Below are 18,134 nucleotides of genomic sequence, written 5' to 3' on the forward strand. Positions count from 1 at the left end.
TTGGTTCTTTTCGATTTAAGAGACACGCGCTCGACGAGATAAGGAACTGTTCGATCAGTCGACCTCGCGCGTCATACCGAGAGTCACCCCATAGCTTGCTATGCGCATTAAAGTCTCTAAGGAGAACATAAGGCTCCGGAAGTTCATCAATTAGAGAGTGTAAATCGCGTTTTTGCAGCTGATAGCTAGGAGGAATCTATAGTGCAGATTGTGATCAGTTTATCAAAAAGCACCGCTCGAACAGCCACTGCCTCAAAGGATGTTTGGAGTTGTAAGTGTGTGCATGCTATTCCTTGATTCACTATGATGGCAACACCTCCGGATGATGTCATGGCATGAACACGGTCTTTTCGGAAAATAACGTATTTACGAAGAAAGTTTGTGTGTTTTACATTAAGGTGTGTTTCTTGTACACACAGCACTTTTGGTGAGTGTTCATGTAAGAGTTCTTGGATGTCGTCAAGGTATCTGAGAAGGCCCCTGACGTTCCATTGTATAATTTGAGTGTTCATGGTGAATGTAAGATAATGCTGTGTGTACGAAAAGCGAGTCGCTGTTTAGATGGGGGGTTTGAGTTCACTTAACAGGGCCGTCACCAGGCCCTGTTATTTGCTTTTTTGTTTTTTTGGCGCGCTCCTAGGAGCCACGCCGCTCTTTCGGCACCAAGGGTGCCGACGTATCCATTGCCTCCTCGGAGGCACTGGATGCCCGCACGTGCGGGCTGTTAGTTCGGATTTTGGGCCTCGCCTTGTGAGGAGAGGCCTTGAGACCCGAAGACTCTGGAGTCTCCGGTCTCTGTTTGGGAGTAGGCGGTGTAGCCTGGGCTACAGCCGCCTTGGGGGCAGGTGCCACAAGCGCCGGCTCGGTATGCCCGGGCCGAAGGGGTGGCGAGGGCTGGTGCGGCGGTGCCCCCCGACGCGCCGCATCAGCGTATGTAGGTCCATAGAATGGATGATGATGATGATGTTTGATGTTTTAAGGCGCAAGGGCCGTTTCACAGCCAAAGAGCGCCAGTTCATCTTGCTAAAAAAAAGGACAATGATTGTGATAAGCGGCTGTATCAGGGCCATGAAATTCCTCGCGGTAAGGCGGGTAAAAACATACAAGTGATAAAATCATGACCATGCCGTGAAAGGTGTGTGTGGTGTGAATAGATGACAAAAGTTGGTGATAATAAAAGACAATGGTGGATATGATTGGCATTAGCACAAGTGCCTCACTCGTTTATACCCTTGCGTCCAAGGGCCGTGAGGCAAGTGCTTTCTTGTGTAACCACCGCAGCAAAAACCTCTCTGGAGAGGTCATGCTACGGGATGCCTGGGTATATGATATGGAAACTATGAATTTCTTTAAAAAACGCTAACAATGATTTGTGACTAAAAAGCGGTTCCCTACCGACGAACATTGCAGGGTGTAAAGGTATATGTTGTCGGTAGGGTAATGGAAAGTGTTGTTCTCTTACAGTGTCCAATTGTTTGCATTCAATTAAAATGTGAAGGACTTGTGGCTTGCACGGGTCATGTGCGTCGAAAGAACGTTTATTGAACGATAGCGCTCTCATATATACATTCTATGCCGAGGGGCGTTGCCCCCAATCTGGCGCACGTGTGCATGACTGTCACATCTCCCTTCTTAAACAAACAAAAAGACTAAAGTTCCGGCATGGGGTATCTTTGCGGTGGCCGGCGATTGCGTTCGCTTCTGCGTAGTTGTGGCTCGGCGGGGCCCACGTCAGCTTGATGTTCTTGTGTGGGGGGCACCAGTGGAGTGGGGGCCAGACGGAGATGTTCTCTGGTGCGCTGCAACTGGAGTCCATCTTCGGTCTCAACAATGTAGGCTCTCGGACTGTTGGCAGGCTTGATAACCGTAGCAGGGGACCAGGTCTTTGATGGTACGTTGTACACTGTGACGCGGGAGCCCTCAGGAAGTCCTGGTAGCGGCCTTGTACCCCTGTTGTAGTAGGAACGTTGTCTACTTCTGATGACGTGGAGCCGCCGTTGAACCTCCTCTGGCGGTATGGTCTGCGGTCGCAGGTGGGTTTCCGTGACTGGCAGCAGCGTCCTCGCATTTCGGCCCATGAGTCTCTGCATTGGAGATTTCAAATAGGAATCGCGAGGAGTGTTTCTCCATTCAAGCAATGCAGCACAAAAATCCACTGTGCCGTACCGATACCTCTTCAGCAATTTTTTGGCTTCTTGCACCGCACGTTCAGCCATTCCGTTTGATCGAGGGTGATAGGGGCTGGAGCGAACATGGTGCAAGCTAATCTTACCGACAAATTCACGAAAGTCCTGGCTGCTGAATGGCGGTCCATTGTCCGTGCATAGGCGCTGCGGGAAGCCATGAGTGGCGAATATGTCTGCGAAGGCAGCAATCACCTTGTCGGCTGTCGTCTTCACGGGCCTGATTTCGAAAAAGAAAGAATAAAAGTCAACAACCACCAAGTACTCGGTAGCGTTGTGATAGCATATGTCGGCTCCCACAACTTCCCAGGGTAGGCTAGGAATTTCATGGTTCATCAATGGCAAGCGCCGATTTCGTGGCTTGTGCTTTTGGCAGGTCTCACAGCGTCGAGCAACTTCCTCTAGATCGCTGTTTATAGAAGGCCAAAAAAGTACAGCTCGAGCACGTGCTTTCATTTTTTCTGCTCCCCCATGCGCTGCATGAAGGCAGGCAAGAACTTCGCTGCGCATCTTGGCCGGAATGATGAGGCGGTTGCTCCTGAATACAAGGCCATCTTGCGTATGCAGCTCGTCGCGGAAGCTCCAGTAGCATCGTAGCTCGCTGCTGACGTCAGCTTTGCTCTCCGGCCACTGACTGCTTGCGTACTGTCGAAGCTTCACCATCACAGGGTCCTGGTCGGTCTCTTGTAGAACTTGGCTCAGCCGTCTGTCTGAAACCTGCAGGCAAGCAATGGTGTTCAACTGATAATTCAGGCACTGTTCTTTCAATATTGCTTGGCTCGGGGACCGTGATAAAGCGTCAGCAACAAACAGCTGTTTTCCAGGTGTGTATTTGACGACTATCGGGTACCTCTGCAAGCTGAGGCGCATGCGCTGAAGCCTTAGAGGACATTGGCATAACGGCTTCTTAAATATAATTTCTAGTGGCTTGTGATCGGATTCTACCACAACTTCAGGCTGCCCGAAAAGATAGTCGCGGAATCTTTCACAGCCGTGGACAATTGCCAGCATCTCCTTTTCGATCTGGGCGTACCTTTGCTGTGTTTCTGTCAAGGAACGCGACGAATACGCTAGTGGATGCCCGTCCTGTATGATCACTGCGCCAACTCCGTTCTGACTGGCATCTACCGACAGCCTGATTGGTTTCCCCTTCTCGTAGTAGCTTAGTACAGGGGCTGTCGCAAGCGCTTCCTTCAGAGCCTTGAAGCTTGCATCTTGGCGGTCCTCCCAAAGCCACGCGACATTCTTCTTTAGTAATTCTCGAAGTGGTGCTGTTAGGTCCGACATATTCGGAATAAAGCGAGAGACAAAATTTACCATGCCCAGGAACGTCTGCAGCTCTTTCTGGTTGCTTGGCGTCTGGACTTGCAAGATGTCTTCTAGCCGCTGTGGATCCAGGCTCAGGCCGTCGCGCGTCAAAATGTGTCCCAAGTACCGGACGGACTCCTGTAAAAAACGGCATTTCTTTCTGTTCAATTTCAGTTAGTACTCTCGGCAACGTCGTAGGACGTGTTCAAGGTTTGCATCATGCTGCTCTCTTGATCGGCCCCACACTAGAATGTCGTCCATGACAACCGCTACGCCTTCGAGGCCTTCTAGCACGCGGTGCATGGCCCGCTGAAATATTTCCGGCGCCGACGAGATTCCAAAGGGCATGCGCAAAAATCTATAACGGCCGTATGGAGTGCACATAGTGCAAATCTTAGAGCTTTCTTTATCCAGCTTGATTTGCCAGAAACCGGAGGCTGCGTCCAAAGTTGTAAAGTACTGGGCCCCACTTATCGAAGGTGCTATGTCTTCCAATGTTGGCATTGGATAGTGCTCGCGAAGCAGAGCTTTGTTTAGGTCGGAAGGATCAAGACAAATGCGTACCTTCTCTCCTTTTGTAACAACGACCATGTTGCTGGCCCACTCTGTCGGCTCGGTCACTTTCACGATGACTCCAGCAGTCTCCATGCGGTCGAGCTCAGCTTTCACCTTGCTTTGCAATGCTATTGGAATCCGCCGTGCTGGTTTCACTACTCCCTGGGACCCGGGCTTGAGCTTTAGATGGTAGACAATACCCTCCAGTTGACCCAGACCTTCAAACACGTCTTCGTAAGGCTTGGCAGTGCCGTAAAGCTCTATTTGGTCGACAGAGCAGACACGTTGGAGCAAGCCAAGCTCTTCGGCAACTGTACCGCTCAAGGTCACGGGGATTTCGTCATCCACGACGAAAAACTCTGTCAGAATCTTGCTTTCTCTCGTTGCCACTTCAAGACGAACTTGTTTCGTCGCTTTTTTCTGGAAGCCAAAAAATGTGTTTAAAACAACGTTGCAATCAAGTGGCTGCTTGTTTGTTATTTTCTGCAGCTGGCTGCGTGCTATAACCGAGCATGTTGCGCCTGTGTCTAACTTGCAAAAAATAGGCTTTCCTTCTATCTCAACGGTAGCCGTCCAGCGGTCGTCTTTCCCACGGGCATGCGATAGCGTTTCTAACCAGAAATCGCCTTCTTCTGCATCGACAGATGCTACTGCGTGCTCTTTCGAATGAAATCTTTTTTGCATCTTCTTGCAGGCTATCGCAAAGTGATTTCTGCCACCGCATTTCCTGCACGTGCGTCCCTTTGCTGGGCACACACGGTCGGTCTGATGAACCTTTGCGCACTTTGTACAACGCTGACCTTTCGCTTCAGATAGCGCGTTCATCTCGGCTGCGTAATCGCTTTTCGGGCGCGCCTGTATCTCTTCACACTGTTCTTTGCCATGTTCACGAGAGCGACACATTTCTACGGTCTTCGTGAAAGAAGCATTTTCGGAGATTAGCTTTTCTTGCAGCTTTTTATCTCTAATTCCGAGAATAATACGGCTTCTCAGCATACGCTCTTCAAGCTGCCCAAACTCGCAGCTTTTTGCTAGCACTCTGAGGTCTGTCAGCCAGTCATTGAAACTTTCACCGTCCTTTTGGTCGCACTTTCCAAAGCGGAACTCATGGTAGGCTAAGTTTAGAGCTGGTTTGTAAAATGCCTCAAACTTCATTTTCAGTACTTCTACGTCCGACTTCTCTTCGTCAGTTGCAAAATCAAGAGTGCTGTACGTCTTGCGTGCGTCCTCTCCGATAATCATAAGAAAGGTGGCTGCCTGTACCTCTTTCGGTTGCTGGTTCAGGTATGTTGCCGTTGCGAAGAGCTCGAACTCTTGCCGCCATGTCTTCCAGCTTCGCCATACGTCTCCTGTGGTGTCCAGGGCTTTCGGCGGTGGCAATAGCGTGGTGACTGGTCCGCTGGCCTGCTGGCGCTGTTCCCCGTTCTGCATGCTTGTAGCTGGTTGGGACCTCCGAGCCGCCCCTGTTGGCTTGCTACGCGTCCGCTGTTCGTTCGCCGGCTGCGTGTATCGGCTGCGGTCCGACCACTTCTGACACCATGTGGCTTGCACGGGTCATGTGCGTCGAAAGAACGTTTATTGAACGATAGCGCTCTCATATATACATTCTATGCCGAGGGGCGTTGCCCCCAATCTGGCGCACGTGTGCATGACTGTCACAGGACTGTCAATGGTTCCCCACATCTGTCACACAATGGTGGATCGCCACCAGACAAAAGGTGTGTGTGTGTCATGTATGTGTGTCCTATCCTGAGTCTCGTTAGTATTACCTCTGTATGACGCGATTTCGATACGGGCAGCCAATGACCAAGGTGTGGCTTAATAACGTGTAGTTTGTTTTGTGTATGTGTATTCCACTTGCTCTGCCAGTATACTCTGAGGTTTCGTTTGAGAGACGGCTTAAGATCGAGGGCCGGGATTGATATAGGTGTAGGGGCAGTGTTTTTGTGGGCGGATGCAGCGAGCTGATCCGCCCTCACGTTGCCTTGAATCTCACGGTGCCCTGGCACCCAGCACACTACAACATGTTGTTTGAGTGTGTAGAGTGTGCACAAAATGGAGTAAAGTGAGATGAGGACCGGGTTTTTTTGTTTTTTAAGACTGTGCAGAGCCGTTACCACACTGAGGGAGTCTGTATAAATTACTGCTTTTTGAATGTGTAATTGTTTGATGTGTTTAGCTGCTACAAGTATCGCGTAAGCTTCCGCTGTGAAGATACTTGTGCCTGGATGTAGAGGGCCAGCATCCGAGAAGGATGGGCCGACAACAGCGTAGGACACAGAGGAGTTGCACTTGGAGGCATCTGTAAAGAACTCAGGACGTGTGTATTTGTGTTGAAGTTCCAGGAAGTATGTTTGGATATGGGCAATAGGCGCATGTTTTGTAACTTCAAGAAAGGACACATCACAGTCTATAGTCTGCCATTGCCACGGTGGCAGATATGCTACAGGAGCCATTAAACTATGTTCAAGTGAGACTCCAGTTTCCTCAGCTAGACTTTTCAGGCGAACTGAGAAGGGCTGCCTCATCGAAGGCCTGTTTTGAAACAGAATGGAGCTCGACAAATCATTAATAGTGGAGTATGAGGGGTGCTTCTTATCTGCTTTCACCTTAAGGAAATAAACAAAGGAGATGTAAGTTCTCTGCAGATGAAGCGACCACTCATTTGACTCAACATAAAGGCTTTCTACGGGGCTGGTGCGAAAAGCACCCGTAGAAAGGCGGATGCCCAAATGGTGCACGAGGTCCAGCATCTTCAAAGCACTTTGAGTCGCAGACTGATAAACAATGGCCCCATAATCTAAGCGGGTGCGAATGAGGCTTCGATACAGGGTCATGAGACATTGCCTGTCACTACCCCACGTAGTACGTGACAACACTTTTAAAACATTCATGGCTTTTAAACATTTTGTTTTTAGATACTTGATGTGCGGTACGAAGGTCAACTTGTTGTCCAAGATTAATCCTAAGAATTTATGCTCCGCATTGACAGACAGACGTTGACCGTTCAATTCAATGTCAGGTTCTGAGTGCATGCCTCTCTTTCGGGAGAACAAGACACACGTGCTCTTTTGTGGGTTCAGTCGGAATCCGTTTTCCTCTGCCCATTTGGAGACCTTGTTTAAACCTAACTGAACCTGTCGCTCGCACATTACCAGGTTGCAAGATCTAAAGCCAAGCTGGACGTCGTCGACATATGTACAATAAAACATATTGCGAGGGATGGACAAGTGCAAGGAATTCATCTTGATGAGAAAAAGTGTGCAGCTAAGTACACCACCTTGTGGCACGCCTGTTTCCTGGACGAATGTTTGGGAAAGAGCCGTGCCCACTCGGACACGGAATGTCCGGTTTGACAGGTAACTTTCGATTATTTGAAACATTCTTCTGCGCACGCCAAGGTGGGACAGGTCTCTTAGAATTCCGAAACGCCATGTTGTATCATAAGCCTTTTCGATATCGAGGAACACAGAGAGAAAATATTGTTTATGAACGAAGGCGTCTCTGATCTGTGCCTCGATACGAACAAGGTGGTCTGTGGTGGATCTACTTTCTCGAAACCCGCACTGAAATGGGTCGAGCAAATTGTTTGTTTCGAGGAAATGTACAAGTCTGCAGTTTATCATTTTTTCGAAGATTTTGCACAAGCAGCTTGTGAGTGCAATAGGCCTATAACTCGAAGGTAAAGAAGGGTCCTTGCCCTCTTTCAAAATGGGAATTATAATAGCCTCTTTCCAGGAGTTAGGGATAGTGCCAGAAAACCAGATAGCATTGTACAAACAAAGTAAGGTTTTTCGTGTTTCGATCGGTAGGTTTTTTAACATTTCATATACGACACGGTCAGAACCTGGGGCAGAAGTACTGCAGGAGTTTAGAGACATTCGCAGCTCAGCTAGACTGAACGCTTGATTATATGCCTCGTATCTAGTGCATTTGTGTTCGAGTTTCTGTTTTTCTATTCTTGTTCTGTATTTTTGGAAAGTGTCAGTATAGTGGGACGAGCTGGATACCCGTTCAAAATGTGCCCCGAGGAAGTTTCCCTGATCTTCCAAGGTATTACCTTGAGTGTTTACGAGTGGAAGTGCGTGTACTTGTTTCCCTGCTATCCTACCAACCATGTTCCAGACTTTGGCCTCTTGTGTGTAAGAATTGATCCCTGACAAAAACTTCTGCCAGCTTTCTCTTCTGGCCTGCCGACGCGTTCTCCTGCCTTGAGACTTTATTTTCTTGAAGGTTTCAAGATTTTCGGCTGTCGGTGAGTTCCGAAGCAGCCTCCAAGCTCTGTTTTGCTGTTTGCGCGCGTTTCGGCATTCAGAGTTCCACCATGGCACACATCGTTTTCCAGGGTGTCCATTTGTTTGTGGGATGCATTTTGTTCCAGCATCAATCAAAAACGCTGTGAAGTATTTCACAGCAACATCAATGTTCAAAGCACAGATGTCATTCCAACCTAGACAAGCGATAGTATGAAACTGTTCCCAGTCGGCTCTGTTTATGAGCCACCTGGGAACACGTGGTGGACACTCAGTTACTGTCGTTGTGCTTAAAACTACGGGGAAGTGGTCACTTCCGTACAGATTACTGAGAACTTTCCACTGGAGTAGAGGCACAAGAGATGGAGATACTATGCTCAGGTTTATGGAGGAGTAGGTGTTATTAGCGAGGTTATAATAGGTTGGTTCTTTTCGATTCAGCAGACACGCGCTCGACGAGAGAAGGAACTGTTCGATCAGTCGACCTCGCGCGTCATACCGAGAATCACCCCATAGCCTGCTATGCGCATTGAAGTCTCCAAGGAGAACATAGGGCTCCGGAAGTTCATCAATTAAAGAGTATAAATCTTGTTTTTGCAGCTGATAGCTAGGAGGAATGTAAATACTGCAGATTGTGATCAGTTTATTGAAAAGAACCGCTCGAACAGCCACTGCCTCAAGGGATGTTTGGAGTTGTAAGTGTGCGCATGCAATTCCTTGATTTACTATGATGGCAACACCTCCGGATGATGTCATGGCATCATCTCGGTCCTTTCGAAAAATAACGTATTTACGAAGAAAATTTGTGTGTTTTGAATTTAGGTGTGTTTCTTGTACACACAGCACTTTTGGTGAGTGTTCGTGTAGGAGTTCTTGGATGTCGTCAAGGTTTCTGAGAAGGCCCCTGACGTTCCATTGTATAATTTGAGTGTTCATGGTGAATGTGAAATAGTGCTGTGTGTACGAAAAGCGAGTGGCTGCTTAGACGGGGAGTTTGAGTTCACTTAACAGGGCCATCACCAGGCCCTGTTATTTGCTTTTTTGTTTTCTTGGCGCGCTCCAAGGAGCCACGCCGCTCTTTCGGCACCAAGGGTGCCGATGTATCCATTGCCTCCTCAGAGGCACTGGATGCCCGCACATGCGGGCTGTTAGTTCGAATTTTGGGCCTCGCCTGGTGAGGGGAGGCCTTGAGACCCGAAGACTTTGGAGTCTCCGGTCTCTGTTTGTGAGTAGGCGGTGTAGCCTGGGCTACAGCCGCCTTGGGGGCAGGTGCCACAGCCGACGGCTTGCTCTGCGCAGGCCGAAGGGGTGGCGAGGGCTGGTGCGGCGTTGCCCCCTGACGCGCCGCATCAGCATATGTTGCGCCGTAAAATGGCGACACTCTTCGTCTTGCTTCTTTGAATGTTATGTTTTCTTTGACTTTAAGAGTGATGATTTCTTTTTCTTTCTTCCAGTTAGGACACGAACGCGAATACGCGGCGTGTTCCCCGTCACAATTCACGCAGTGAGGCGTGGTAACACAGTTATCAGATGGGTGGCCGCGGCCACCACATCTTGCACAAGTTTCCTGACCCCGGCAGTTCTGCGAACCATGACCAAATCGTTGACATTTATAACACCGTCTCGGATTGGGAATGTAGGGACGGACAGAGAGTTTGATGTAGCCTGTGTCTATAGATGAAGGCAGTGTGCTAGATGCAAAAGTGAGTATTATATGTTTGGTAGGTATTTCTTTGTTGTCGCGTCTGATGACGATTCGTTTCACATCTGTGACATTTTGCTCTTTCCACCCTTCAAGCAGTTCCTGTTCAGACATTTCAAGAAGGTCTGCTTCTGAAACAACTCCGCGTGAGGTGTTCATTGATCTATGAGGTGAAACAGATACTGGGATATTGCCAAATGCTTTGAGACTGCCAAGTTTTTCATAGTGGTGTTTTTCTGGCAGCTCAAGGAGAAGGTCTCCGCAAGCCATCTTTGTAACCTTGTATCCTTGGCCAAAGAGCTCAGTCAGAAATTTAGCAACAAGAAATGGAGATATGACTCTGGCTTGTTTTGTTGGCTTTTCGCTGTGTACTACATGGAATTTCGGAAAGCATTGTCTGGGTTGGTTGAAAAGTAATATTTCATCGGTGCGTCCCCTCTTAAGCGGAAGACGATCTAGGAGATGGGGAAATGCAGGTGTTCCCATAGTAGTGTACTTTTTTTCGGCAGCAATGGCGACCACCCACCATGGAGTCCAACCAGGGGACGCTGAAGCACTTAATAGCATAAGGCTGCAGACGCCAGCCGTACATTGCCACTATAACCAAATATAACTACTCGAGGTTGAGTAATTACACAAGGTTAACCCTTGCCGCCAGGAAAAATCGGAAGTAAATGGAAGAGAGAAGAAGACAGGATAGATTTAAAGACGAGAAAAGACTAAGATGTAGGAAGAGAGAGATAGGAAAAGGCGACTGCCGATTTCCCCTGGGTGGGTCAGCCCAGGGGTGCCGTCTACGTGAAGCCGGGGCCAAAGGGGTGTGTTGCCTCTGCCGGGGGGCCTTAAAGGTCCAATCACCCAGCGTCGGCTCAACCCCCAGGATCCCCTTTTCCCCGGACACGGCAAAGCCACGCACGGCTAGGCGTGGGAGGGAGTAGAAACTCCCCCGTTAGCTCGGGTCCGTGGTGTCGCTACACACCAAACGCCTACTTGAGCAGGCGCCCCTGCGGGGTCCATAGAATGGAGCGACTCTTCGCCGTGCTTTCTTAAACGTAATGTTCTTCTTCACGTTCAATGTAATTATTTCTTTTTCTTTTTTCCAGTATGTGCAGGAGCGTGAATATGCAGCATGGTTTCCTTCGCAGTTTACACAATGTGGCGGTTGTTTGCAGTTCTCAGACACGTGGCCTAGGACTCCACATTGTGCACAAGTCTGGCGACCACGACAGGTTTTAGAGCCATGGCCATACCTCTGGCATTAGAAGCAACGACGAGGGTTTGGTATATACGGCCTGATAGATGTTTTTGTGTACCCTGTTTGAAAGGAATTTGGTAGTTTACTGGATGCAAACATGAGTATCAAGTGTTTCGTTGGTATTTCCTTATTATCTCTTCTGATGATAATTCTCTATACATTATTCACATTTTGGCTTTTCCACCCTTCCAAAAGTTCAGTTTCGGTGAGTTCAAGTAAGTCTGCATCAGATACCACTCCGCGAGTGATGTTCATGGATCTGTGTGGTGTTACGGTGATCGGTACGTCACGAAACGTTGAGAGGCTGTGTAGCTTTACAAATTGTGTTTTGTCCCGAATTTCGAGAAGAAGGTCTCCGCTAGCCATTTTGGTTACTTTCTATCCAGCCCCGAGAGTTTCAGCAAGACACCTGGCAACTACGAAAGGAGATACGGTCCTGGCTTGCTTTCCAGTTTTTTCACAGTGAATGACGTGGAAGTGGGGAAAAGTTTCTATTGGCTGGTTGAAGAACATTATGTCGTCGGTGCGTACCCGCTTTAGGCCGGTACGATCAGACAGTTGAGGGAATGCTCCATGCATGCCGGTCTTATTTTTGTTCAGCAGCGTTGGCGGCCACCCACCACGGAGCCCAACAAGGGGACGCTGCAAAATTGCAGGTGCTGAAAGCTTGCAGACGTCAGCCGTACAACACTGCCATAACCCAATGCGCCTAGACCAAGGTAGGATATTTGCACAGGGTTAACCCTTGCCGCCAGGAAAATTGGAAGTAAGCAGAAGAGAGAAGTGGACAGGAAAGCTAAAAAAGTAAGAAAGATGAAGATGTAGCGAGAGCGAGATAGGAAAAGGCGACTGCCGATTTCCCCTGGGTGAGTCAGCCCAGGGGTGCCGTCTACGTGAAGCCGGGGCCAAAGAGGTGTGTTGCCTCTGCTGGGGGGCCTTAAAGGTCCAATCACCCAGCGTCAGCTCAACCCCCAGGATCCCCTTTTCTCCGGGCACGGCAAAGCCACGCACGGCTAGGCGTGGGAGGGAGTAGAAACTCCCCCGTTAGCTCGGGTCTGTGGTGTCGCTACACACCAAACGCCTACTTGCGCAGGCGCCTCTGCGGGGCTACCGTGTTCAATTCAGCACAAACGTGCTTCGAATGATGCGCCTTTACAATGCGTGAAGCCAGCACAAACGTGCTGCTTTTCGGTATCAAATCAAATTCAACTCATGCGGCATTCGTGAATACAACGCAGGGCAAGCAGGATGATGAACAGACGTGCACAATGCCCGCGCTGTCTCCCCTGCAGCGTACTTACATCGCTGAGCCTATCGATCAATAAGCACGATGTCTGTCTAGCATTTCCGTTGTTGACATCAAACAGCGCACTCACTGAAGAGCACGATCAAACGGCCAGTACGCGTGCGTTTCCACGTTCGTTGCAACGCGGACGAGAAGCATGAGTACTTCCACAGCACAAGGTGTTCGCGATAAGGAGCAAAGCAATACAGGCACATAAACTCGTACTTACCAGTCATTCCGAGCTCGCTTCCGATTTTCCTCCATAAGTCGTCCTTCAGCAAGCTGTCCTTGTGTTTTGGGTGACGTTTATCGTACAGGACGGGGTGGTTGCCCACCAATTCGATCAGCATTTCAGCTACGCGCACGCTACTCGACTGCGACATGACAAGCGAGTTGCTCTCGGCCGCCATTTCTTCGAGTTCCCCGGCTAGCCCCCTATTGGTTCGCGGCGAACCGATTTGGCGGCAGACGCCACAAAAATCGGTCCGGGAGCGATCGTCGCGGAGAGGGCCCTTTCGGCGGATCTCGACGCCGCCGAACCGGATTCGGAGCACTTTCGGCGGCCGGAATACTCAGTGTGAACGCGGCCTTAGGCGGAGGCGAAATGCATTTAAGTTGGCGCGTTTGTTGCGCACGTACATTAAGAATCTCATGTGGTGAAATTTTGGAAACCATTTATTGGCTTATTGCGTAATCAGTACGCGGTTTCCGCTTGTAAATTCCCAGAAAATGGGATTTTGCGCGACACAATGACATTACAGCGGGAACGTGCAAAGATACTATATAGAGCACAATTAATAATGATGTTATAGAACAAGTGAAACACAATCCTAAGCTTAGCGTGTACAATAATGCACAAATTGTTAGGAGAAATTATTGTGCCGTTCGAGGCACTCCAAGAGTATTCATGACAAAAATATCTTTCAGCATCGGGGAGGGAGGAGGTTCAACCAACCACCCTTTATGTATCTGCATGCACGACAGTGTGTGTGTGTTTGCAGAAGTACACATGCGGAATTTCTCACAAACATGGGCAGCGTTTAACCCCTGTATCTTGCTACAATAATGCGTATGTTCTGTTACATTGACAATGACCCAAAACACTGTGGACAGTAGCGCAGTGGCAAAATGTATTGTGGACGGTAGCGCACCGTGTGAAAGCAATTTAAACAATAACCGAGTGATGTATGTTTTGTGAAATAGGTTCACATTGAATTTGCAGCTTCTCAGAAATCCATGCAAAGCAAATTGCTACAGGTATTTTTAGGTTGCCCTTCTTCAACCCGAGTGATACGAGCACCTACGCTCTTCCATGAAAAGTTTGATGCATGCTTATGATTCGCCAAAATGTGTACGCACAGAAATATTTACTGCATATACGACAGCTTGCACAGTGCACAAACAGTGCAGTGAGGTTCTAAATGTTAACTGTCCAGTCACCTGTAAAGTAATTAGTGAAGGTGCTCAATTAACAAAGAAAGCTCTATCTGAAAGGATTGCCGTCATAAGGACCAAGTAGTGTACCTAATGCATGCTAATTTCAGTGTATTGATTTATATCATTGCTGCATCTCATTGCCTTGCCAGATTTCTGGCAACAGTCGAAACCCAGAGGGACGTGGCCTTCAACTTCCTAGCGGGAAGATCAACCGTTTCCTGATTAGTGTCGGAGGTCGGTGAGGCCCTTTGGCTTGTACTTCAGCCATTGTACCTCCAGCACCTTTCAACAACAGATGAGTGGATGAAGACGAGTGGATGGCAGGCTAGTTTTTCCAGCATTTTTGCAGCAACGATATTAACACATTGCTGGGTTGTGCTGCTTTGTGTGGTGTAATTGAAATGTAGCTAGGACTTTACCAAAATAGCACACACTTCAGGACACTGCCTTTTAGGCATTGCACAATATATTGGAACAGGCAAGGACATAAAATCGCTATTTCATAGATTTGTGTATGCATTGGTGAGACAAGTTATAGTGTGTTCAGAGTGAAGGTGGTTGACGTACAACTCAATAGCATAAGCTTCACTGGCAAAATCGATACAACCCAACGTGAAGGTAACTCAGTCATTGAAGGAGTGTGTAACATTGCAACGTTTTCCACAAAAATGCTCATGGCTGATGTGTGAGAGTTCGGTTTCAACTGAGAAATGACATGAAAAAGTGAAGGTGCTTGCATGTAAGAAGTGCAATGCAAGCCCAATCAGCCTATGTTAACCCTTATATATTGTGGCAAAACACTGGAAACACACCTTTACTGGAAGGAAGAAATGTATGTTAAACTAAACTGAAAATGATGTGCTTATGTTTAGCTCATCGTAATCATGACCCTCTCAACACAGGGGAGCACATGAGGACAATTATATGCAAAATGCATTGTACCAGAGCCTTTATATTCATTAGTACTCAATAACTTGCATACAATTAAAGTAAGCATTCCGTTTCAATAGAAAACGCAGGTTGCCTATCAGAGTTCCTTGTAAAACCTGGAGGTAACGTGTTCGGCACAGCATCAGTGTCAACCTCTGTCATATTGACTTAAGAGTCCCTTCAAGAGAAGCACATTTTTAGCTACAAAAAGTATTGAGTATTAGAAGCAGCGAGATGTACATTTCGTAGCACTCACAACGTGTGTGTGAGGGCGATCATTTGTTGGATTTTTTTTGGCAGATTTCACAGGAATTTCACGAGAGGTGGAACATCGCTCACTGCCTCTGTGCTATAAATGGCAAGCACGTGACCATAGTGTGCCCTGCGAACTCCGGGTCTGTGGACTTCAATAATAAGGGTTCATTGAGCAAGTCGCTGCTTGCTGTGTGTGATGCCCAATAGAGGTGATTCTGTAACCGAGTTGGCACGGCCGCGATAGCGAGCGCAAGCTGTCGCTCCTACGTAAGCGTGACGTCACCCGCCTGGACTACTTAAACTCGTCACTATAGGATGATGATGATGATATATGGTGTTTTTTGGCGCAAGGGCCATTTGATGGCCAAAGAGCGCCAGTTCATGCGACAAGGAATGTGGACAATGATTGTGATTAGCGGCTGTATAAGGGCCATAAAGTTCCTCGCGGTAAGGCGGGTAAAAACATACAAGTAATAAAATCATGACCATGCCGTGAAAGGTGTGTGTGGTGTGAATAGATAACAAAAGTTAATGATAATAAAAAACAATGGCGTATATGTATGGCATTAGCACAAGTGCCTCACTGGTTCATACCCTTGCGCGCAAGGGCCGTGAGGCAAGTGCTTTCCTGTGTAGTCACCGCAGCAAAAACCTCCCTGGAGAGGTCGAGCTACTGGATGCCCGGGTATATGATATGAAAATTACGAATTTCTTTTAAAAACGCTAACAATGATTTATGACTAAAAAGCGGTTCCCTACCAACGAACATTGCAGGGTGTAAAGGTATATGTTGTCGGCAGGGTAATGGAAAATGCTGTTTTCTTATAGTTTCTAAGTGTTTACACTGGATTAACACGTGAAGGACGGTCAATGGTTCACCGCATCTGTCACACAATGGTGGGTCGCCACCAGACAAAAAATATGTGTGTGTCGTGTATATGTGTCCCATCCTGAGTCTCGTTAGTATACCCTCTGTATGACGCGATTTTGATACTGGCAGCATATGACCAAGGTGTGGCTTGATAACGTGTAGTTTGTTTTGTGTGTGTGTATCCCACTTGCTCTGCCAGTAGTCCCTGAGTTTTCGTTTGAGAGACGGCTTAAGATCAAGGGCCGGGATTGATGTGGGTGTAATGGCGGTGCTTTCGTGGGCGGATGCAGCAAGCTGATCCGCCATCACGTTGCCTTGAATCTCACGGTGCCCTGGCACCCAGCACACTACAACACGTTGGTTGAGTGTGTAGAGTGTGCATAAAATAGAGTAAAGTGAGACGAGGACAGGGTTTTTTTTTGTTTTTTAAGACTGCGCAGAGCCGTTACAACACTGAGGGAGTCTGTATAAATTACTGCTTTTTGTATTTGTAGTTGTTTGATGTGTTTAGCTGCCACAAGTATCGCGTAAGCTTCTGCTGTGAAGATACTTGTGCTTGGATGTAGAGGGCCAGCATCCGAAAAGGATGGGCCGACAGCAGCGTAGGACACAGAGGAGTTGGACTTAGAGGCATCTGTAAAAAACTCAGGACGTGTGTATTTGTGTTGAAGTTCCAGGAAGTATGTTCGGATATGGGCAATAGGCGCATGTTTTGTAACTTCTAGGAACGACACATCACAGTCTATAATCTGCCACTGCCACGGTGGCGGGTATGCTACAGGAGCCATTAAACTGTGTTCAAGTGACACTCCAGTTTCTTCAGCTAGACCCTTCAGGCGTACTGAGAAGGGCTGCCTCATTGAAGGCCTGTTTTGGAACAGAATGGAGCTCGACAGATCATTAATAGTAGAGTATGAGGGGTGCTTTTTGTCTGCTTTCACCTTCAGGAAGTATACAAAGGACATGTAAGTTCTCTGCAGATGAAGCGACCACTCATTTGACTCAACATAAAGGCTTTCTACGGGGCTGGTGCGAAAAGCACCCGTAGAAAGGCGGATGCCCAAATGGTGCACGGGGTCCAGCATCTTCAAAGCACTTAGAGTCGCAGACTGATTAACAACGGCCCCATAATCTAAGCGGGTGCGAATGAGGCTTCTATAGAGGTTGATGAGACATTGCCTGTCACTACCCCACGTAGTACGTGACAACACTTTTATAACATTCATGGCTTTTAAGCATTTTGTTTTTAGATACTTGATGTGCGGTACGAAGGTCAACTTGTTGTCCAAGATTAAGCCTAGGAATTTATGCTCCGCATTGACAGACAGACGTTGACCGTTCAGTTCAATGTCAGGTTCCGAATGCATGCCTCTCTTTCGAGAGAACAAGACACAGGTGCTTTTTTGTGGGTTAAGTCGAAATCCGTTTTCATCAGCCCATTTGGAGACCTTGTTCGAACCCAGCTGAACCTGCCGCTCACACATTGCCAACTTGCATGACTTGAAGCCAAGCTGAACGTCGTCGACATATGTACAATAAAACATATTGCGGGGGATGGACAAGTGCAAGGAATTCATTTTGATAATAAAAAGTGTGCAACTAAGTACACCACCTTGTGGCACGCCTGTTTCCTGGACAAATGTTCGGGAGAGAACACTGCCCACACGGACACGGAATGTTCGGTTTGACAGGTAACTTTCAATTATGTGAAACATTCTTCCGCGCACACCAAGGTGGGACAGGTCTCTTAAAATTCCAAAACACCATGTTGTATCATAAGCCTTTTCGATATCGAGGAACACAGAGAGAAAATATTGTTTATGGACGAAGGCGTCTCTGATCTGTGCCTCAATACGAACAAGGTGGTCTATGGTGGATCTACTTTCTCGAAAACCGCACTGAAATGGGTCGAGCAAATTGTTTGTTTCTAAGTAGTGAAGTAAGCGGCAATGAATCATTTTTTCAAATAGCTTACAGAGGCAGCTTGTTAACGCTATAGGTCTGTAACTTGATACAGTAGAGGGATCCTTTCCCTGCTTCAAAATTGGAATTATAACAGCCTCCTTCCAGGAGGAAGGGATCACACCTGAAAACCATGTG

This window comes from Rhipicephalus microplus, chromosome 3 (assembly GCF_043290135.1).
Source record: "Rhipicephalus microplus isolate Deutch F79 chromosome 3, USDA_Rmic, whole genome shotgun sequence".
In the NCBI taxonomy this organism is placed as follows: Eukaryota; Metazoa; Arthropoda; class Arachnida; order Ixodida; family Ixodidae; genus Rhipicephalus; species Rhipicephalus microplus.